General features: G+C 46.8%; 1 protein-coding gene across 9 annotated transcripts in view; it reads right to left on the bottom strand.

The window, feature by feature from the left end:
• Positions 1-24,408, bottom strand: part of PPEF2 (protein phosphatase with EF-hand domain 2) — a 703,213-nt gene that overhangs the window by 495,861 nt on the left and 182,944 nt on the right. The window lies entirely within an intron of this gene.

Below are 24,408 nucleotides of genomic sequence, written 5' to 3'. Positions count from 1 at the left end.
TTAACCTACACAGAGGGTGGGTGGGCAATGTGTATAGCCTGTGATTCTCCACGAATTTCAGGGGCTTTGTAACCTGGTTAGGAAGAATCTACCAATATCCCTAAATTCTTATATTAAAGATCAAGAGGGAAGGATCATCTCAATTAATTTGAGAGTACAGGATTCGGGTATGTTATATGCAATGTGTACACCCCAAATGGAGGTAATGGTTCATTTTATAGGACAGTGTCACAGTTCTTACACAATATTGGACAGAGCAATATCATTCTGGTAGCTGTGAGGAACCTGACATCTTCTCCCTGTAGCCTCCTCTCGGGCGGCCAGGGAAAGGTCATTGCTTTTGGTTCCCGACCCTGGGGGTGGATCCGCGAGGGAGGGTAACATGGGTGGATGAGACTTGGGGAGTTGGGAGAGGGCGTCCTTAGGTGAGACACTGTATCCCCTCATTCCCTTTTCATAATGAACCCGCTATGCCGCAAACCTTTTTAGGTTATTGTCAACACTTTCCCTATTCATCCCTCCAAACTTTCCCCAAGAAACGCCAGCTCAACACTAGGATGGGGCAGAATCCATCTAGGAAGATACATCCTCATTTTATTAAGACAACACACATCAGCCTCATTTTGTTAATACAGACACATATCAGTCTCATTTTGTTAACGCTGACACTTATCAGGCTCAGCTGTGTACTGGGACAAGGAGGAGGACAGCACGAAAAAGGCAGAACTACCATTCTGATGGTGAGCGGTCTAGTATTCCGCAACTCATTATGATGGCAGAAACTTTAAAAAGCAACATGCTTTGGTAAATGGAGTAGGCTGTGGAGTGTAAGGAAGGCATGGTATCAAAGAGTAAGAAAGACACAAGTGATCACAGTTCAAGAGTGTTTATTGAACTTTCAAATGGGTTGGTAAAACACCTATCTAATCCAAAATCTAAAGATCGGAGCAAGCTACGACCATCAAATAATAACAAAGTCCTTGTATAGTCTTGGTAATATAAAAGGGCCTATACTAATAAACATATTGCAAATTCTTACTTCTAAATACAAATAGTGTGTGAAACAATGTTATACAAAAGAAAAGTGTTCACAAAATGGTGTCAGGATATTTGAGCCGTTGGCTCCCCTTCCGCACGTTTTCAGCACGGGACAAGGCTGCACACTCAAGCTTAGCACACTCTGGCTTCTTTGGCACGAGGATGCAGTTCAAAACCTCAGCATCAGGGCCTACTGTGACAAAGTCTCTTATTTCAGAGGGCCTGATGTGACAAACAAACACCAAAATTCCTTTCTTCTCAGGATTTCACATGCACAATTTCTCAGGTGATTTACTTTTCACCCCGGGTCCCCCTCTGCCGGGCTCAGACCCACTTTTCTCAGGATTCTCACATGCACAATTTCTCAGGTGATTTACTGTTCACCCAGGGCACCCCTCCACCTGGCTCAGACCCACTTTAACACAATATTCTTAACCGATCTCCCTCGAACAAGCTTGGAATATTTTAGCTCATTTTCCAATCTTTCCTTTTCTATATAAAAAATCAAAGACTTTCGGAATTTGTGTGGGATTTTGCTTGATCCGATGCAGGACCACTTCTATTCACAAAATCTTTCTCTTTATAATTCTTTACTTTCACTTCTGCCACCTCTTTATTGGATACCTTACAGAGACCTTCAATTGAGCATGCACACGGTGTCAGACCACTCTGTGAAAAATATCGTGTCCTTTCAAAGTTCAAACATTCATCAGCGGTTCAACTTTACTTGCGTTTTCACCACACGCATTTTAACAATGTTGTTCCAGCGCTCGTTATACAATATTGCTGCTTGCAACCTTGGCTTCAACACAGACCAGTATTGTATCAGTCTCCCCAACTCACTGGTTGTGTTGATTTCTCTGTTGCTACTTTGTTCTTAGAGCCAAGGTCGGTAACACGGCGTCTGCTGCTTCCCCCTGACTCGATCAGTCAAGTTGGAGGAGCAGACTTGTTTCCGGGTCTTAAGCTGTCCAATCTCGGGGTCTCTTGAACATAACAGGTTCTTTCCAGGAAGGTCAAGGGAATTTACCTCCTTGCAAACCCCTTGTAGTTCACTGTCTTACGTCCCTCATTCAGCTGGCATCTCCAAACTGATGTTTCCTCGTGTGATTTGCCTCGCTCAGAGTGTGCTTTCGTGCTCTGCCTTTTATCTGTGCGGGGAAGCTTAATGGAAGTCAGGTGAGAGTATCGGTCAGTAATTGCCTGACCTCGCCTGACCATTGTATTGGGAAATGTCAGGTATACTGCTTGGGTGTTAGTCTGTTTTCCCCCAAAGCGGGCTGTCCGTGTGAATGTGTTTGTGTGGGAAAATGGGGGTGGGGGTAGATTTCCGACATAACCTGCATGGTAGGATGGGGTAAAGGTGTTACAGGGAAGGGGATACTGTGTCTCGCCATCCGGTGTTCCACTCCCACAAGACCCCTCACCCAGGTGATCATCCCGCACTGGTCCACCCCAGTAACTGGATCCAAAAGTGATGGCCGTGTCCTGGTCACCTGGACGACAGATCCCCAGGGACTAGTGGGTGAGACAACCTCTGGTTTCTCACAGCAGGCAGAGGCAGCAGCTGGGAAAGCAACTCCATCTCAGCAGTGTGGCAAGCAGAGCTAATGCAGCAGGAAGTGAAATAAGGTGTGCTGGAAACCAGTGGAGACCAGTGTGACCAAACAGAGTGGTCACAAGAATCCTGACCTGCAGGCAGAGCATTACTGGGGAGCCAAGCCACAAAGAGCGCTGAGAGAAGAAGGCGGGTACCGCATGAGACGGTGGAGACCGTGGCGGCAGAGCACACACAGCGTCGTAAACTCTGACCAGTGAGTGGGGGAAACACCGGGCTGGCAGGCAACCATGCAATGAGCATTACTTTTGAATACCGAACTGAATGAAAACCTTTAGAAGTGCTTTCGAATAACGAACCAAGCAAAAGCAAGTCCTTTGAATAACGAACGAACTGAAAGTCATTTGAATGTCGATCCGAGCAAAAGCAAGTCCTTTTGAATAACGAGCAAACGGAAAGTCATTTGAATGCTGAATAGAGCAAAGGCAAGTACTTTTCAATAACAAATTAAAGTCATGCTAAATACATTTCAATCCAGACGGGGCAAAGGCCATTTTTGAGCACTCGTGAGTGGAGTGAAAGAAAGGTTGTCAAAGTAACGGCTACCACAAACTGTATTCTTCTGAAACAAAAGCAGTGACAAAGTCAAGATAAGACTCAGAAGGGTATGGTATGAGAAATCAGATATTTGCCAAAGCCAAAGAGAGTACAAGCAACTGCATGTTATGAGGAAGCATTGGCAAGAGCCAGGAGAAGACAGGAAAGTGGGCTCAGTTGCGTGACCTGTAATGGGAGGACTGTGTGGTCCAATAACTGCGCCTAGACTGAGTGGCCCCTACATGGAAGTGGTATTGATGAAACACAGCCAAGAGACAGTTATCGGTTGCGTGACCTGCGATGGATGGATTGTGTAGTTCAACAACTGCGCCTAGACCGAGGGCCCTGTATGGAGAAGCCATTGAAAATATCTATAAAGAAGTTTGTTTTGCAATAACCTTTTTTATTATTTTTAAATCAAGATATTGAACTGCCTATGTGAACTAGTGAAAAGAACCAATAGCAAAGGAGCTGGGAAGAGTCCCAAGGAACTGTATTGTTTTAAGAAAGCTGGAAGATTTAAACTCTTTGCGAAGGGAACCCCAGTATTTTGTGAACTATTTTGAACTTGGAGAAGGGGAAGCTGATTACAAGCTAAGAGCTGGAAGAAGCTCTGAACTTTATTTTGAACACTACTCATTTTGATGGTGACATCCCTTTGCATTGCATACAGTTAGTTGTGAGGGCTGTTAAGATAGATTTCTGAACTTCAACCTGTTGGGCAGAGGTTCAGAAGGCCAGCCTAGTTTCTTGTAACAGGGTACCCTTCTGGACAAGCCAGACCAATCAAGGTAGCTTTGGCGGCGGTCAAGACTAGGTCTCAGGAGGGGGTGAGGATGATCACAAGCACACAATCAGCACACACAGTAAATGACACCACAAATTACTCTGTCAGGTGTATGTATCAAAAATACATATACATTTATTAAAAGCCTTTTAATTCAATCACACAGTAAAACTCCGAAATGTTAACAAAACGAACACAACACTAACTAGGAAACATATATACTGTAACTATTGGCCTAAAGGAACATTACACAGTAGAGATCCACAACCTTTCATACAGTGCAAATGTACTTTAGGCAGTCCTTCGTCAATTCAAACCCTAACTAACAGGCAGTCCAGTCCCTAAGGAGTGTGGAGCCTTGTGCTCAAAGGTACATTCAGTGCCGGAGCACTCGATCGTGCGGTTAAGTTCAAAACAGGTCTCTTCAAGGGGCTGTAGTGGCTCAGGAAGGTGGGTGAGGGGATGAAGAATAAAGTTTCACTATTGAAGTAGGGTCTCCACAAGAGGGCAGAGCGATTTCTAGGAATCGGGAATAGGTTGGTAGCTGTCAGGAAACGTTATACCAGGTATCGTGAGCCTGTTTCTGATTCATCTCCCAAGACCCTAAAGCACTCCACATACATAGCGCCACACACCCGATCTCCCAGACTGTCAGTATTCCGGAAAAGGACACTGTTCCTTAATTGCTGGCAATTGACATGGCGACGGGTGAAGCCTTTTGTTGCACGCAACTTGGTGAGGTTGAAGCGCACGTTGCCGAATCATTTGACACTTCAGCACGTCACCCTAGGAAATAAAGTCCACCCTCTGTTCATACTCAGTGCTTGAAATGGAAGTTCCTTGAACCTTCATGCTCTTGCTTACATCTGGGTTTATCAAGTACTCTTTGACCTCTGCTATGTTTTCCGGACCTGCCTTGCTCTACGTTTTCCCTTGTTTCCTGCCTGATTGTTACCAGTCCCGCCTGCTTTCTGAACCTCATTATTCAAAGTCTTGTCAATTTCGCTGACCACCCGTTACCGAATCCGGCCTGCAAAACAGACTCCTCTGCTTTATGTTAGGATTTGTCATTTGCCTCTGACCAACAGTGGTTTTCCCACGAACAGTTACCCTGCCTTAGCTTCTCCAGGAAAACTGTGATTTCCTTCCACCTAATTCCACTCAACACCTGAACATCTTGCTGGGACTCCATTCATCTGTACAGCACATGGACTACAGACGCTTACTGGCTTACTGTTTCTGCTGCAACCACCTAGGCATCCTTGTGCCGTCGGGGTAGGCTTGTTGAACTGGATTGAATTCCGAACTTCTGTCCTCCTAGGATTACTCAGTTGTCCTCGTGCCGTCGGGGTAGTCCTTGGTGCCTTGCTGGATTTCTGGACCTTCATCGCCCGTGTGGACAATACACTGGTAAGACTTGTTTCTCGTGGTTTATTGTCCTGAGTTATTGCCCTAGTTGCTCCTCTTAGTGTGGGTATAGGTTTGTTCCAGATATCCTCCAATTTGTGGGAAGATACCTAGGGCACTTTGTCACCTGATCCATCCCATTGCCAGGCTTCTTGCAGCAATTCCCACTCATAGTGAGGTTGGTTCCATTCCTCTCCCTGTTATCTGTTGGGGGTTTGTTACTGAATGCAAAGCTGAAATTGATTACCTGTTTTTTCCCTCCAGAGCTAGCGTGTCGCGGGTCTGTGTCCCATCTTCCAACTACTAGATCCTTCTGGTTGTTTTATTCACACAACAGAGGGTTACAATAGTGGGAAGAACTCTTCAGCAACTTAAGTGTTCCATCCCTGTGGCTAGTGCTCCTTCTGCACTACACACAGTATTGGCCGTGATTCTTGACAGAATTAGAAGCCTCCAAAATGGACACAGCTGATGCCCTAGACACCCTGGTTCGCTTGATCTTGGAGTTACGTGCCAACATGACAGCAGCGAACAATGCTACTCATTGTCGCATTGATGCCCTACAGGTCTCCACACAATCTGCTGGGCTAGCGGCAGCCGCTCCAGCGGTGGCCTCAGGATCTGGGTTTCTGTTGCCACGACACGACCCTGTTCCGGTACTCATGTCAGCCCAGTTCCCTTTGGCAGCCCCAGTGAGGTTCTATGGGGTCCCTAAACAATTCAGAACGTTCATCAACCAATGTAGGCTCCACTTCTTATGTCGTCCTGCCTCATTCCACGATTCCACGACAAAGGCGTCATTCATCTTGTCATACTTAGGTGGAACAGCCGCGGCCTGGGCCAGCCCTTTATTGGAAGAGAACAGTTTCATGTTATATGATTGTGATGCCCCGATTACCGCCCTGGACCGTGTGTTTGACACCCAATATAAAACACAGGCCACTGACTTTGAACTGCTTGGTTTGCAATAGGGGAACACTCTGTTACTGACATACCTGGCTAAATTCAATCAGGTGGTGGCTGAGAAGGTCTGGCCGGAAGACAAAAAAGCCTCTATTTTTTACAAAGGCTTATCCGAGTCCTTGAAAGACACCCTGGCCACCGTTCCGGTTGTGCCCATGGCATTTCTGGAACTCCTTCATCTGGTTCTACAAATCGACGCCAGAAGAGCTGAAAGAAAGGGTGAGAGGAGACCCTTACCCCAGTATCTTCAGGCAATGATACCACAGGGACTAGTGATGCCGAACCCATGCAAATCGGTGCAGTATAAGGTCCTTTGTCTCCTGATGAAATAAACATTCGGAAAAGAACAACCTCTGTTTCTATTTTGGCTCCCCGGAACATTTCATTGGATCATGTCCTAAAAAAAGAAGAAAAAACAGGGAAACGCCAAAACTCGACATTAGATGGGTTCCGATTGTCGAGTTCCATGCCAAAGGACTCTGTGCCTCCTAGTGGTCTATCTCCGTTCACGGTCTCAGTGACACTCTATTTTCCGACAGGAAATCCCTGGACCACTTTGACCATCATTGACGCTGTGGCCACGGGCAACTATATAGACATACAATACGTTCATGAAACAGGGATCCCCACCGTTCCTAAATCCAGACCTGAGGTTGTCAACTACCTTGGTTTTGGGATTGGTGACTGAATGTACTGTAGAACTGAACATGAGCACTGAGTATGGGCACACGTAAACCATAGCTTTCGATATGATCGCTGCCCCGCAGTTTAAAGTGATTTTAGGCCTGCCATGGCTATCGGTGGACAAACCCAAGCATTGATTGGCAAAAACAAGATGTTTGTTTCCTTTCTGATTTTTGTGAAGCTCAATCTTTCGATGCTGACAGCAATCAACCGGTAGGACCCTGTCACCCTCTTCTTGACGCTACTCCAGTAGTTGGTTCAGTCACCACCACAGCCGTGCCCATTGAATACGACGTTTTCCAGGACGTGTTTGACAAGGGTAACGCAGATCAATTGCCTCCCCATAGACCATATGATTGCCCTATTGACTTGATCCCTGGGGCACGGATACCCAATGTCCACGTCTACTCCCTCACACAAAAGGAGGACATGTTCCTGATGGAGTACATTGAAAAGGCTTTGCTCACGGGGTTTATACGCCGGTCCCCCGCAGCCTCCCCGTTATTCTTTGTTCCAAAGAAGGAGAGGGACCTGAGACCCTGTATCGATTACAGGGCCCGTAATGCCGTACCTATTCGTAATTAGTACCCACTACCCTTGATTTCAGTCTTATTGGATCAACTGGGTGCCTCGGCTTTGTTCATTAAACTGGATTTTCGCAGAGCCTATAACTTGGTAAGGATCCACGAGGGGGATGACTGGAAAATGGCATTTAAAACTAGGTATGGCCTATTTGAGTACTGTGTCATGCCGTTTGGGCTCTGCAACGCCCCGGCCACATTTCAAAATGTTATGAACGATCGGCTCAGAGATATGTTGGACCACTATGTAGTAAAACCTGGCGGGCTGTCAGGAATCCGCGAGCAGAACTCGTAATGCAGCAGGATGGTATGAATAGTGCCGGTGCCTTACCGGCACCGGTCATACCGTCACCGCCAGGGTCCTAATGAGGCCCAATGTCTCTGTGTGGCATCTGTTCCAACTCCCTTTCATCGGCGCGCCTTCATACACTTGTATGTGGGCGCGATACAAATGGCATAAAATACCATAACACTTCATATCATATAATGCACATACTGCATTCATGACAACATGATGCCTGTCACGTACCTTGTAAAATTCTTAATATGGTCTTCCCACTGTAATGCATGTACTACAAATGTCGGAAAAGTGAACCCACAAAAGCAGCAGGGAATCTACATTAGCAACGTTAAGCAAGTGTGTGCAGTGCATGCATACAAAGAGGATGCATTCCCCTTACCTTGCACACTTTCACCATAGCCTCCTCCATTTATCGGTACAAACGAACCTTCTGTCACAGTGTTTATGTACACACCGCAACCAGCCACCACATTGCCCCATGTCTTAGCCTCCACATGGCCAATGTCATAGGTGCCATCCTAAAAATAGCTGGACGTCTAATCCTCAAAGTGCTGCGGAATCCACTGCACTACCATGCTAGAAACTGGATGGGAAGGTTGTTTGGGGTGTTCAGGGGGTGCGGGAGAGGAATGTGAAACGGGTGGGGATTGTGTCTTTAGGATTGTCTCTAAAAACACATTTTTTTCCTTCTTTTTGTCGAGTTTTTCTTATGTACGTGCATTCATACCGTTTTTTTTCCTTGTTTTTCTCTCTTTTGCTCACTGTCTGTCTGCTTCTACTCCTCACATTTTTCTCGACTTAAGATGAACGCTTATGTCACATTTCTACAGAATTCTCTGCAACGCTTCGTGCAAAGTGGAAAACAGAACAGCAAACAGAACAGCATTGCCAATGGAGGCCAATAAAATGCCATTTCCTTGAAACCACTGGAAATCTGGCTGGTTAGTAATGCTTTCATAGTCAGTGCAGAACATCCCGGCACTGCACATAAAGTCGCACATGCTTCTGTTTATCCAACATCTCCCGACCTCTGGCTGTGGACAATTTACACTGCCATTCTCCCATTGTCCTCTTGGTGTCATCGATGAGAAAATCACCTTTGCAGTAGGAAACATCTGCATCACAGCTGTCATCAACTTCTTTAAGTAAGCGAACAAACGAGAGCATGGCATGTACACCACATGTAGTCCTCCAAAATGCACGACCACCACATCTACAGTACCAACAGAGGCCACATATTGGCAAAGAAGATCCATGCACCTGAAACCCCACTCAAACTGTGCCCCAAAAAGCCTGCACTCCTTCCAACTGAAAGTCAGTATCAAAGCCTCTTTCCACGGCATACCTGTGCAGATCATGCACAAGGTATCACCAACTATAAGCACTCGCCGTCTGTCCATTTCTGCCAACATCACTGCATCAAACTTTGGGTGAATAAGTCACCGCCCCTACCGGTGAACCACATCCTCGAATCCTCACTGGACAAATCCCCACATTCCATTTGCAAAGCCTCCATGCTCAGAAGGCCATGATGTAACACGTGTGCTTTTCCAGCTACAGCTAGGGCCATGCCCCAGTAAAGCACACACAATACTTCTTCCCTTTGCACTCAAATTTTCCAACGCTAACTTAGTGCCGCCTACTGCTGAATATAAAATTTCAAAAACGCATGCACCAATCTCATACTTAACCTCGCCATTCCACACTATCGTTTCTGTACACAACTCCATATTTCCCGTTAAACACTCTGAGAGCACGTTCCCTTTCCTTCCAAAGCCCATCCACCAGAAACGTTTCCTACAGGATGCCCTATTTCAGCATCCACAATTATCCTGCGGCACACCAGCACACCTTTCGCCATTCACACAACACTCCACCCTTACCCATACCCAGCACAAGACTATCAATCCATGCATGCAACCTTGTGGCCAGCTAACATTGTGCACAAACGTAACATATGTAGCGGCACTGCAACCCAACTCCCTCACACCATAAAACACCCATTCACGAAAACAGGTTACAATTAGCAGCATCCAGAAACATACCACAGCCTCCATCACCCCTACCCGCTGCCATTCCCAAAGTATTGTGTCAATACCAACCTAAGCACATTTTCACAACATTGGCCCTAGTTCAACAACTCTGCACACAGCATACTGAACAACCCATACAAGCTACACTTCAACCATAACCTCTGCCATACTGCCAGCATGCACACACTGCACCCAGTGCACACACTGCATGACTTTTCGTTGCACCATCTCCAATCACACATCCAAAACTTTACCACGTTCTGCCAGCGCCCTCACCTGCGGAACCAAACATACACACCTGGCAGCTCACTTCTGCTGCTCTATAGTGTCTGAAATGTACTGCACAACCATTCTTTACAGGTCACCACCCTCTACCCGATACACAGTCAAAATTGCATTAGTGGCGTGGGTTTTGTCCATCAAGTGCTAGGCTCTTCAATGCATGGCCTACGGGCTACGGCCATGCATTGCCCCTACTTCAACAAATCTACACACAGCATGGTAAAGAACCCATTCATGCTACACTTCAACCATACCCTCTGCCATACTGCCAGTATGCACACACTGCACCCAGTGCCCACACTGCGTGACTTTTCATTGCACCATCTCCAATCACACATCCAAAACTTTACCATCTTCTACCAGCGACCTCACCGGCGGAACCAAACATACACACCTGCCAGCTCACTGCTGCTGCTTTAAGGCATCTGAAATGTACTCCACAACCATTCTTTACAGGTCACCACCCTCTACCAGATACAAAGTCAAAATTGCATTAGTGGCGTGGTATTCCTCAAGTGCTAGGCTCTTCAATGGCTGGCCTATGGCCTTCGGCCATTCACCCAATAGGCTAAGCCTTTAACACAGGCACTGCAATGTAATGCCACCATGCATGTAACTATATCACCAACTATGCCTATCCACATACACACCACTGCCACCAGCACTCTTACCCAACCTGTACACGCACCCACCAATCACATACTGAATCTCTGCATTGCATCCAATCATGAAAACAGGTCACGATCTGGACAATCCACAAACATACCACAGCCTCCACCACCCCTACCCACACCCATTCACAAAGTATTTTGTCACTATCAACCTACCCACAACCTTCTGTACAACATTGGCCCTACTTCAACAAATCAGCACAGTAACCAACCACATTTAAGGTGCACGTCTACCATATCCTCTTCCATACTGACAGCATGTAAACCCAGCACAGAGTGCCCACACTGCATGGCTTTTCACCTCACCATCGTCAAGTGCACATCAAAAACATTAGCATCTTGTAACAGTGTCCTCACCTACTAAACAAAACATGCACGCATGACAGCTCACTAGTGCTGCTGCAATGCACCCAAAAGGCTAGGCCTTGAACACACGCACTGCAACGTAATGGCACCATGCATTTCACCATATCACCAACTATGCCAATCCACATACCCTCCACTGCCACCAGCACTCCTACCCAACCTACCCACGCATCCACCAATCACATACGGAACCTCTGCATTGCACCCATTCCCTATCACCAGGAATCCACTAACATATCACAGTCTCCACAACCCCTACCAACACCCATTCACAAAGTACTGTGTCACTACCAACCTAATCGCAACGTTTCCACCTCATTGGCCCTACTTTAACAATTCAGCACACGCCATATAGTAAGCAAGCACATTCAAGGTGCACTTCTACCATATCCTCTTCCATACTAACAGTATGCAAACCCAGCACCTAGTTCCCACACTGCATTAATCTCCCCAGCACCATCGACAAGTACACATCAAAAAAGTTACCATGTTGTAACTGTGTGCTCACCTGCAAAACCACACATGCATGCATGGCAGCTCACTTCTCCTGCTCTATTGCGTCTGAAATATGCTCTGCACCCACTACTTACAGGTCACCACCCGCTAACTGCTGCACAATTCAAAATGCATTACTGCTGGGTGTGTCGGAAACTCCTAGTCTCTTGAGTGCACGGCCTTCGGCCTACGGCCTTAGGCCATGCACCCAACAGTCTAGGCCTTCAACGCTCTCACTGCTAAATAATGGCACCATCCATTGCACCATGTCACCAACTTCGACTATCCACATACACACCACTACCACCAGCACTAATACCCAACCTGCACACCGCCATGTAACTATGTAGCAGCAAATTGCACCACTTACCACATGCATGCCATCATGTGCCCCACTACCACATTCCATCCGCATAGCACAGCCACACGCACTCCCATCCAACCTATGTCATGTGCACTTCATTTCCCTTCCAAAATTGCTAAACAACCACTCACCACAGAAAAAGGTTGGCACAAACAGGTCGCGGCACAAGCTATCAGGGTTTTACGACACCTGCCTTGTACTCTTCACCCACTATTTACAGGTCACCACCCGCTAACTGCTGCACAATGCAAAATGCATTACTGCCGGGTGTCGTAGACCCCTAGCCTCTTGCGTGCATGTCCTTTGGCCCACGCCCATGCACCCAACAGTCTAGACCTTAAACACTCTCACTTCTACATAATGGCACCATGTCACCAACTTCGACTATCCACACACAGCACCACCAGCACTCCTGCCCAACCTGCGCACTGCCATGTAAGTATGTAACAACAAATTGCACCAGTTAACATAATGTATAAAGAAAACACTCTGTCCTGCACCCCTCTGCACTTTCATTCACATACAATGCCCGTCCCCACTTGCATCCCCAAACTATTGTGTCATTGCCACACTACTCGCAATCGGTTCGCAACACTGCCCTACTGCAACCAATGGGCACACACCGCACTATGCAAGCAGCACCCTGTACTGGATGCACACCCACACTTGCGTTACTGCAGTGGGTATGCTAAAGCCGTACGCTCTTCAGTGCATGCCCTACTCTCTACGACCTTCGCCCATGCACTCACTAGTCGAATCCTTCCACAGACTGAAAGCAACTTCCTGCATCCATGCATGCCACCATGTGCCCAACTATTCCATCCGCATAGCACAGCCATCCGCGCTCCCATTCAACCTAGGTCATGTACACTTCATTCCCCTTCTAAAATTGCTATACCACCACTTACCACGGGAAAAGGTTGTCGCCAGCAGGTCACAACACAAGCTATCGGGCAGTTACGACACCTGCCTCCAATCACAACATAAAGAACTTGCTGGTCTAGCTACCCGCGACTTGGTGCAGAACGCGCAAACACTGCAGGCACTCCTCTATCTTCTTCCCCCGATCTACTGACGTCACATTAACCACATCTCCCTCCCCCACCCGTTCCCTCCCTTATTGCGGCCAACACATTCCGTATAGTACATTTTCCAGACCCTTCCGCTGCTGCACTGTCCTCCGATACACCATTGCGGCTTCCCCAAAAAATGTTGATGCACACCACGCTTTCCTCCAGTCAACCACCGTCCACGTCCAAACTTATCCGACGGCACGCCGTACCGCCAGCCAATGACACTTCTGTCCGCGGAGCGAACCGGAAAATGGGTCCGCAGAGCAAACCTAGATCTCACTCATTTTTTGGGATGTGCATTTCAGTTCTTTGCAACAAAAGTACCGGTTCGGATATCCACCAAACACACAAAAGCATGCTTTCTGACCCAAGCCCCCACTCCTGCAGCAAATTTGGTGAAAATCCATGATAAAAATGTGCCCCCCCCCCCCCATCGTGCACAAAACCTCCCCCAACTTGGCGGGAAAAAAATTCAGAGCCGATCATATACTTTTTTGCAAAGTTTGGTGAGGATTCATCCAGGGGGAGCGAAGTTATAAGCAGCCGAAAAAGTGCTCTTCCTATGAGTTTAGCAATTTAACCATAACTACACAGCCACTACCGCGGGCCGTGTAATATATATATATATATATATATATATATATATATATATAACCATGGGCACAACGCAAAAGGAAAGCGCTGGGGACTTGCCATTCTATGGCTCTCCGTGAATCACAGACAAAAAAAAGCACTCCAAGGCTGCTTCAAACGAATATTAATGAAATTCCAGATTTATTAGAGCGTCCAAATGATCAGAAAAAGTGATAAAAATGACGCGTTTTGCAACCCACTGGTTGCTTGTTAACATTCATATATATATTGCTCTCTCTCCCTCTCTCCCTTTCCTACTCTTTACCTACCCACACTACTCCCTCCTTTTTCCTATCCTTTTGATGTTTACACTCTCCTAGCCATGCCTCAACCCTTTGATTTAACTTCTCTCTCCTCCGCACTACTACTCTCTCCTCTGCACTATTTCTCCCTACTTCACCCTACTACTCCCTCCTCTGTACTATGCCCCCTCCAAACCGCTAATCCTCACCCTTCTACCACTCAGTATCATTCACTTCACAATCACTCCTTACAATAACTGTACGCACTACAATTACCACACAAGCATGGATATGTAAACTGCAGTGCCACTGCCAGTCGCTATCCAAAACCTCACCATTTTTAGAAAATGCCTCCATACTCCACTGCTCCACCCATCCTCCCTCCTGCTGCTCTTCCTCCTCTGACAGCACCTGAGTAACCTGCACTTCCTACTTCCTGTTCCTTGCTTCCCTCCTTCCTTATTGAGATTAGTCCCCTTTTCCTGGTGTGGTAGTTCAGACACAGGAGACAGACAACTAGACATTTTTCAAAGACTCTTGCTTTTATTAAAGCAAAGAAAAATGCCTCACCTAGGCCTTCGTCGAGGGTGGAGGTACACTAATATAAAAAAATAAGAAAAAGGTGCTTGTCAGGACGTCTCATATAAATCAACCTTGTCCTGCTACCCTGCTGGCTGTCCCTACCTCTAACAAAGGAAACAAAAAGACTTAAGAGTTGGCCAGTACACAGTAAAAGTGCTGGTAATAACGTTTACCAACACTTTTACTGGACAGGCCAATTCCAACTTTGCCAGTAGGGGTGACGGATTTACCGCCAGCTAAGAGCCGGAGGTACATCTGACCCCTACCTGCAAAAAATATCTGCATTACCAGCACAGTAATACCATTGCTGGTAATTGTGGCAAAATCCCCCCATAGAGTGCTTTGGGACTCCATGGAAATAGGAACTTACCATGAATACCGGCACTTGTAATCTGCCGGTGTTTGTGTCAGACAAGTGCCAGTAACAGTATTTCCGTCTGCCGGTATCCCAGCGGTATAACCTGCAAACCCATAATGAGGCCCTTAACCTAGAGAAGTGTTCTTACTGCCCTTCCTTAACATATGCTAATTGGTGTGTGACCCTCATCCCCAAAAATGTCTCTAAAATTCAGTTTTCAGGGCTTAACTTGCTTGTATAGTTCAAAAACAAAGTTCAAATGTGTCTCAACTTCTCACCTTGTTTTCAGGCTTATGCCTGATTGTACACTCCAAATCAAAGTTCCTTGATTTTCTACAAAAAGGGGACTCCAGAACCCTCCCAGCAAAGCCTTGTTAAAGATAAGAAGTTTGCTCTTCAGATTTACAATTTGACAGCAAATCCTTCAATTCAGGTTCACCCCCTTCGCTTACTCTATGGTCTCTGGTGACACCTTTACGGGTTTTTGTTTTCCAGTTCACCTCCTCAGAGTGTTTCTCTCTCTCTCTCTCTTTGGTATTTGGTAACCCATCATGGGTTATTGGGTTCAGGCTCACACCCTCGGAATGTTCTTCATGGTTTCTGGTTACTTGTATACTTTATCCGCTTTCTTGTCATTCATATTTTTTTTAAGTGTTTCGTAGCTCGGCCACACTCCTCTGTGTATCTTGTGTGCCTGCTTCTGTGTGGTGACCTTCTTTGGGGGGAGGGGCCACCTCTGTAGCATAGAAACCATGCTTCTCTGGCCATTGGTTCCCTGGTTGTACTCCTTAGTCCGGGTGCCATCGTACGGACATGCCGGTATCTTGCGTCAGTCCCGGTTCAAGCTCTCGGGGTCTGAGACCTTGGCGTCTGAAGCTCCCGGCCATTCTAAGCTCGACTGTGATCCACTGGCTCTCCTCCCACCATGTGTACGATATGGTACTGCCTCGGGATATCCAGGGTCAGCGCTGCAGTGCAGGCTTACGCTAAACCCGGTGTTGCTCGGCCTGGCTCCTATTCTGTTGCTGGTTTGCTCCACAGGGCTCCTACTCTCCAGGTAAATGTCTCAGCCCTTTTGCATCGCTCTCTGCAATGAGAGACATGCCACCATGGGTTCTCAGTTTCAGTCAGCAAAGTACGGCCAGCAACCAAACCAGCAACCAAACCAAAGGGTCACTGTACATTTGTGTTGTGATGCACCCCCATATATCGATTAAAGCATTGTCACTCTAGTGTTAAGGCAGATGTCATTGATTTGTCAACTTGGGAATTCCTTGTTCCCGAAAGGCGGGGGGCGTAGAATCAGTCCAAGTAATATCCTGCTTGCCCTGTTACCTAGGGATTGTTTTTCGTAGTGGGCTCACTGCCCTAGTCATAAAGGGGTGGCTTCCCCTTTGGGAAAAAGGAGAAGGGACAAACTCCCTGGATTCGTCGCATTGGCCAATCTAGCCCTGTCATCCCAGCCCTGGGCGGTACAGTTTAGAGTGAACTCTAAAATGATGGGCTAAGTCCCACACACTTTCGTCAGGCAGACTCGCTGTGGAGCGGCCATGGCAGCCTGGAGAAGTCCATTGTCTATGTTTGTGTTAGTGGAGCACAGTCGTGTTGATCTGCCAGTAAATCTGAAATAAGTATGGGGGGTTTGTTTTGCCACAAGTCCCAGGTGGTCTAGGGAAGTTAGCAGTGGTTGTGCCTAACTGCCACACTTCCAGCTGTACTTCACTGCTGTTTCTGCTGCTGCATATGGGCGTTTTGGGTGTCTCATTTTCTGTTCTGGAGAAAGATTCACTTTGGTAACTGGGGCGGGGTGATGGTGGTCTGCTAGAGGCTTCTCTGTCATTGCTGTGCAGCATCCAGCCAGAGCTCTCTTCGTTGTGTACCCTACTGGATTCTCATGTTGATTCTCTAGGAAAATCAGAGTAAGACTGAGCAGTATTTTGCCACAGAGGTATGTATTGAGTACAGTTTGGTCTGCACAGAAACATACTGGTTTAAGGGGGGACAGGAATGTAGGCTCTCTCAACTGCCTCCATCCACCACAGGGGTAGGATTGGCTCTATATTTCTCCCTAGTAGGCCTCCCATCCCCGGCTAAGATGGGTTCCCATCCCCTCATGATGAAGCCAGGCTACTAGCATTGTCACACACCTCCACACTTTCACCTAGGTAGTTCTCTTCTTTACCTTCTCCATTGGGTCTATCTGATTTTGGATATCTGGAAATGAAGCCAACGTTCGCCTGCTTGGTTTCTGCTCAGTGTTCAACTATGAACAAAACTGGGTTTGTGGGGCCAATAATCACGTCAAGACGTGGGGATTAGTGCATTTATTTATGGACATCCAGATGAGCAGAGCATGGTCTGTCATCAACTTAAAGCTTAGTTCAGTTGGGTAATACAATGGACTAGACACTGCTCATTTTATGGCAAGAGCTTCAAGTTATACATAGGGTATTTCATCGCTCTGGGATGTAGTTTGAAGCTAATGTATGTTATGGGCTTCTCCTTTTTTGGACTTGCGATAACACAGGTCCTAAGCCTACGGTTGGGTAAAACTCCTTTGAGAAGTCTGACATAATGAGAAATGGGCTTTGACTTAAGGCCTTTTTGGTGGAAGGCCTTCTGGCTCTGCTCGTCCCACTTGATGTGATGATGTTGGGATGCTCCCTTTTTAGCTTGTCCGTTATTGGGCCTTCAGTCTCAGAACACTTTGGTTTGAAGCAACGGTAATATCTAACTAGGCCTAAAAGCCACCTCCTCTGACCTCACCTGAATAACCCACTCTTCCTACTTCTGTCCTTCTTTAGATCCCTCCTTCCCTGTTGAGATTGGTCCCCTTCTCCTGGCCAATCTGGTGTTTTCTTCCCCATCCGTGGTAGTGTTGTTACATGTGAATTTAGAAATAGAGGGCTAAGCCCCACCCACTTTCTTCACACTGGCCCACCATGGAACAGCCATGGCAACCCGGGAAGCGCATTGTCTCGGTTTATGTTAGTGGTGCAGTCGGGTTGCTCTGCCAGTTAATCCCAAGTAAGGAGGCAGCATTTTATTTCCCCACAAGTTGCTGGTGGCCTAGGGAAGTCAGTGGTGATTAAATCTGAAAGCTGCACTTGCGCGGATGTACTGTGCGGCAGTTTCTGCTGCTGCCTATAGGGATTGTAGCTCTCTCTCTCCTCTTCTGCTCTGGACAACAATTCACTCTGGTAACTGGGGAAACGCTGCCTGATGGTCTGCTTGAGGTCTATCTGGAATTGCTTTTGGGACTCCAGCCAGAGCTCTCTTCATTCTGTGCGATACTGGATTAACATTCACAACAGTCCCCTCCTCAACCATGGCTTGATTGGTGTTTACAACAGGGCCCTGCTGGTCCGTGGCTTGGTTAGAGGTCACAGCTGATCCTGCCTGGACTATGGGTTGTTGTTTAGTCTTCACCACAGGACCCTCCTGAACCACGGCTTAGTTAGGGTTTAAAACAGGTCCCTCCTTCCTCAGCCTTCACAATGTTTTAATGGGTACTCTCCCACCCTAGTTCAGGGTACTTGTCAGGGTTCCATGTAATAATGTTGCCACAAAAATATCGCCATACAAAAATATCGCTGAAAAATTGTCGTTTTTTGTGGCAACATTATTGCATGGAACATGCGGGGGACACCCCCGAAACCCCCAATTTTTTTTTATTTTATTTAATTGTTTTACATTTTTTTTTTTTGCCCCTGTCGCCATATATATGGTCACCCAAATTATATCACCAAAACATTTTCCCGGTGACCATATATATATATATATATATATATATATATATATTTGTGCCGATATTATTACCTGATACCCTTGTCAGGTAGTTCTTCTTTGGTCACCCTTCTGCCATGGGTCAAAGCTTTGCTCTGCTTCCCAGGGGTCATTGGTGGTAAGCCTTCAGTCCTGGCAAACTAATTCCCAGAGGTTATGGAGTTACTCCTGTGTTCCTTTAGGCACAATCCCCTCTTTGGGAACTACTACAGCGTTTCCACAAGTTTTAATGGTCTCTACTGCCCTCTTCCAGGCCAGACAAACACGACTCCACTATTCCACTGCTACAGTCTTGTAGCGAGTTGTATTTTGTCATGGGTATTCCAGTACTTTGAGTCTTTGAGTCTCTGATATAACTCTGTCTCAACATCTTCTGTGGCATTGCTTCCAAGGTCCTTTCTTTGGATATGAACTACTGCTTTATGTTCAGGTGCTGGGCAAACTCCTTGTCGCATAACCAGATGACTTGAACTTTGCCAATCTTCAGCCTGAGGTGTTTCTTTGGCATAGGGTCTACCATGTGTGACAAGGTGCTCAATACGTCCGAGACAGATCCAAAATATTTTCGTTTTTATTATAAAGTAATTTAAGTCAGATTCCTGTACAGCTCAACTTTTTAGGGGCTCCCAACTCCCTAGCCCAGCCTCCCTACTGCACAAGGTTGTAATGCAATGCCAATTAACTACAGCTAGGGTATGCCTGCTGACTGGCCCATGTCTATCTATCTTAGGGAGAGCCTAAAGGCTGTGGCCATACTTATTTGACTCCTACAGAGACTTCCTAGGTAAACTAGAAGGGTCATCTGATGATCCTGGCAACCGTTGCCTACAAATGACCATCTCTCAAACATTCCCTCACTTGCTTGTTTCCTCTTTTCTCCACCCTCCTCCCTCTCATTCTCTCCACTCTCTCCCCCTTCTACTGTCTCCATTCCCTCCTGCTCTCTCCCCTCTCACTAAATCATCTCCAGGTCTATTTATCTCTCCTCTACTCCTGTCTCCACTCTCCAGCTCCCTCCCAATCATAGCCCCTTCCCTCACAACACTAACATGCCCATGCTCTTCACCCACCTGCCTCTCACATCCCTCTCCAATCCTCTCTCCAAAATTACCTCCAACCACTCCCTCACTCATACTCAATTAGTACTCCTTCCTGACCACTAACACCTTACCTCCTCTCTCTTCTGTTTACACTCCAAAGACTCATCAAAGTCCTACTCCAGCTGTCTTCTCTGGTCTGACTGATAGCTCTCCCCTTCTTGCAGAGGAGCTTCCCTCCACTCCTATTTGCCTACCACTCTCAGCTGATCCCCTTGGCCAATCTCTGTCTGCGCTAACCCCCTGTGGCTGGGATTTCCCATGGACGTCTTCAAAAAGACCTCTAGCCCCCCCTTGTCAGCGTCCGCCTTTGCTATGTGGTCATTTGTTTTCTGTTCCTCATGGATCAAATAAGTCTCCCGGTCTCTCCTAGAACTGGATAGCAACCTGTTTGTTTCATCCTCTTATCTACAGCCAGTCTGGGGTTTCTGGAGTAAGTGTTTGGCCCCCTATTCAGCTTCTGAAGGGGGTAGCATAGTCCATTCTCATTGGGGTATCGAGTCTTTTCCTCCTGTTCCAGACCAGGTCTAGTCTATTGGGCTCAGGTGTTGTTATGCTCACCTGGACCCCACAGGGGTGTCGATCGGACCCGGACAGCTGTGGTCTCCTTCAACGTGATGCGTAGTGCAGAGATGACTGTCTGGACTGGCCCGCCTAGTCTTGTCTGCTGGACCCAAAGAAGTATTTTCCTGCATGTGGAGACAGGGATTAACCACCTGTGGGTTTTAGTGATGGCCTCCCAACGGTTATTGCTCTCCCCCACTAATCTCCTCCGATATCCCCTTAGTAACCTCACCTTATGTTCATAAAAGATGAGCTCTCCATCCTGCGTGTCTTGCAGGGGCGCGTAGATACCAGTTACTTCACTGGTTTGAAGGCGTTGGGAGAGTTCCGGTAAGTATTGACTCTGAAGTCCCTGGCGGGATTGGTAAGTATCAAGTTCAAAGAGTTCAATGTGCCCGATGTTCACTCTTGCCCCCTTCCTTCCTTAAATTGCAACTGAGTTCGTGAGAAGAAGGTCTCGTAGCTGCTGCTGGTGTCAAGGTAAGAGTCTGTGTTACCCAACGCTGTCCGGTAACTATTGCATGCGCTAACGTGTTGTTTTTCTCCCTCTTTACAGATGTGGCAAATGAAAATGTGGAGAGTTATGGAATAATACCGCCGGTGGTAAATCAGGTAAGTCTATGGTGGTAAGAGGTTGTATTTGTTGATTCCCTTGGCTCACCTTGTTTTTTCTTGTGTCCCCTAGGTGCCGGATTACGGCGAAGAAATGATAGAGACAGTGCCGGATCGAAATATGCTGTCAGAACTGGTGAGTATGGTGTTGTGCTGGAGCTGGCGACGCGCGCAGGACTGATGTACTTTCCAGGTCCGGAGATGAAATGGTTCCGGAATTAGGTGAGGAATTTGAAATAAGTTCGTTTTCTAACCTTGTCCTTTTCTTCTTCTTTATTCTAGGAGCTCCGGATTTGAGACTGAATGCTGGCTGCAGGCACGCAGGCGTGGCAGAAGACTGAATGCTGCTGCAGGCACAGTGAGCGTCACGCTGCTGGATGCAGAATAACGCGAAGCATGTGCTGCTGTTCGGGTGTGGTTTAAATAGCCTCCAAAGTAGTTCCAGGTAAGAAGTTCCCTAGAGCCACGCCCAAGTAAAAAATAGTCCCTGTAACAAAATAGTCCTATCCAGGCCTCATGTAGGCTTGGACTCTTTTGCAGCATGGTCTGCATCAGGTAAGTAAAGTCTATGAGCCTGGCGCCTATGGCGCCAGGACTGACTTCTATGATGAACCTGGCGCCTAAGGCGCCAGGACTGAACCCAGACAGACCCTAGCCGGGGCTGCTGAGGTTTAAACAAATGTCTGGATGCCTGCTCCCGGAGCTGAGGGCCTTGGACCTGATGCCCGGGGGTAGGCATCATGACAGGTGTGTTCTGAAGCTTCTGCTTCCCAGGAACTATTATGCATCCCAGGTGTCTGGTGTCTAATGCAAGATGGTCATTGTAGTTTCTTATACAAATAGACCTGGCCAGATGAGAGGCTGATAGGCATTGGGACAGAGCAACCAATGTATTGGGTGGCTCCATGCTTACCAAGGAGCTGAGCACACATGTCCCCTTCAACTCCCCATTCAACCTGTGGGGTTGGTCTGCCTCTGACATTGCCCTTTTAGGCTGCCTACCCCATGTTGAAAGGGGTCCCTGGCTCCTGTTTGACAGGGTCAGACCGATGACCACCCTGTCACACATGTCTCTTGAGGAAAAGCGAAACGGGGATTCTTCCTCAACCACCCTTTGAGAGATACATTGAGTAGCAGCAGGACAACCCAGTCTCTAATGGCTCGCTTCCCCACATAAAACAATGGATTTTGCACAACTCTCCACACCACAGTAAATAATGCCAGTGCTTAAATAAAATACCAATTGCTTTTCCACTTTGATTAGCATCTTATACTGGTAATGTTCTTTGGATGCCTGTCTATTGGGAACCAAGCATGGGCACACAGCCTTCTTACCCTGATCCCTAGCTAAAATTCTACAGTTGGAAAAGAAACATTATCACAAGATAGTCTTTGGATACCAATGGAGTACATGATGTTGCAGCAGTTTTTTCATCACATCCAAATTCTGAGGCTGTCTGAATCTGTATATATGCTTCAATGTTACAAACATTTTATTGTTAGATTGCATGTTGTAAAAAAAGGAAATGAGCACCATGCCCATTGTGCCTCATGTACTTAGTTATTCAAGTGCACAACCCTTTTATCACAGACATATTTGTCAAATATAAAAATCTGCAGTTATTCTTATGTTCTTAAAATGCTCTTTAGTTTAATGCAATGCCGCCTGAAGCCCTCACTGGTGCTATTTGTCCCAAACTCCTTTCTAACAGGGGTATTATGCAATTGTACGATAGAAATGTATCAGGCTGTCCATCTTGAAATGATAACCTTTCACAAAATAATGTATATAGCTGTTCTAGGTGTTGATATTTTTTTTGCTCAATGTAACGTTCTTATTATGAGTACCATATATGGTGCGGGCAGTATTTTGCAATAGGTCTAATGGTATTGTTGCTAATGTCCCTATATAGGGTTTCTAATAAATCTACTCGGTGCCATTGCTCCACTTTTGTCTTTCCCTGCCTAATCCATTTATTTTAATATAAAGGGAAACAAGTTTAGTTTGAAGCTCATATTGGATTTTAAATCCACGTTCCCTCTAGGGCTTCCTTCAGGGTACAATTCAGGTAAACCTTACAGCAATCGGAGGAGAACTGAACCATGAGAGGCCAAGGGTCTCAGCAGACACACCACTGTTGCAACGGGTAAGACCATGCATGTGATTTATCTGGGGAAACGTTTGATAAACCAGTCAGTAAAAAGTACAGGGCTTATTGCCTGAGGTAAAGTTTAGGACTTTCACCCTCACATTGCGCAAACACTATAAACAACACCATGGCTCTCATTATGAGGTTGCCGGCAAACTCTGCTTACCATTTCCACCGCCCGATATACTAGTAATATAAGTACCCAATCCCATAGGACTCCATGGGATTGGGAACGCTGAAGCACCGGCACTGCAGTTAATGTTGCTGGTGCTTCAGTGAATGATCTGCCAGTAGGAGTCTGAACTACTGGCAGGTCATGCCTGCCGGTAGTTCAATGCCCCTACCAGCAGACACAGAGTATGCCGTTCCGTAAAAGGTGCTGGTAACGTTGTTACCAGCACTTTTTTCTGCACCGGCATGGCCGTAATGAAGCTTCAATGCGTCAACACACATTACTCCCACATTGGAAATCATGATTGGGAGGCTTTGGGTGGCCAGGAATTTGCTGTGAAGGCAATCACGACTGCTAGTACAATGCTATAAGGCACATGTATTGAGGCTGGGTTGCATGGAGTTTGCTGCGAAGGCAGTCACGTCTTCCAGTACAGTGCTATAAGACACATGGCACATATATTGCTTGTTGCAAAGTAGAAAAAAACAAGGCAACAAAAAAATCCAAGTCAATGGCCCTCATTTGGAGTTTGCCAGTATCCCGCCAGTAATACCAGCATTTATTCCAGACAGGAAAAACTGTAATGAGCCCCAATGTCTAATGCAATAAATCTTTCAACTAGTTGGAAGTGTTGGTTTCAGTTCACTCTCCACCATAGATCATTTTCTCACAACTAGGAACAGCCATACCCAGTCACTGGCCCTCATAACAAGTATGGTGGTCTGGAAATAAGGGTGCTGGTAGCAACGCACCACCACCCTTTCCGGACTGCCATTATACAACAATGCCGCTAGGGGCAAATGATCCCCCAGCAGCCTCACCTCCCGGGCATTCAGACCCCTACCTGCATGGTTGTCACGGAAGCACGAGCACCATTGGCAACGGTGCTGGTGCTTCCGTGTCCCCATTTCCATGGAGTCCTAATGGACTCCATGGAAATGGGGCGTAACTGTTACTGACGCCACTTGTGATATCGCAGCGGGATATCGGGCGGCGGTAACAGTGTTACAGG

This window comes from Ambystoma mexicanum, chromosome 6p (genome assembly GCF_040938575.1).
Source record: "Ambystoma mexicanum isolate Mex_15411 chromosome 6p, UKY_AmexF1_1, whole genome shotgun sequence".
NCBI classification, from domain to species: Eukaryota; Metazoa; Chordata; class Amphibia; order Caudata; family Ambystomatidae; genus Ambystoma; species Ambystoma mexicanum.
Note: the sequence above shows the minus strand (reverse complement) of the source record. Positions and strands in the feature narration are given on the sequence as shown.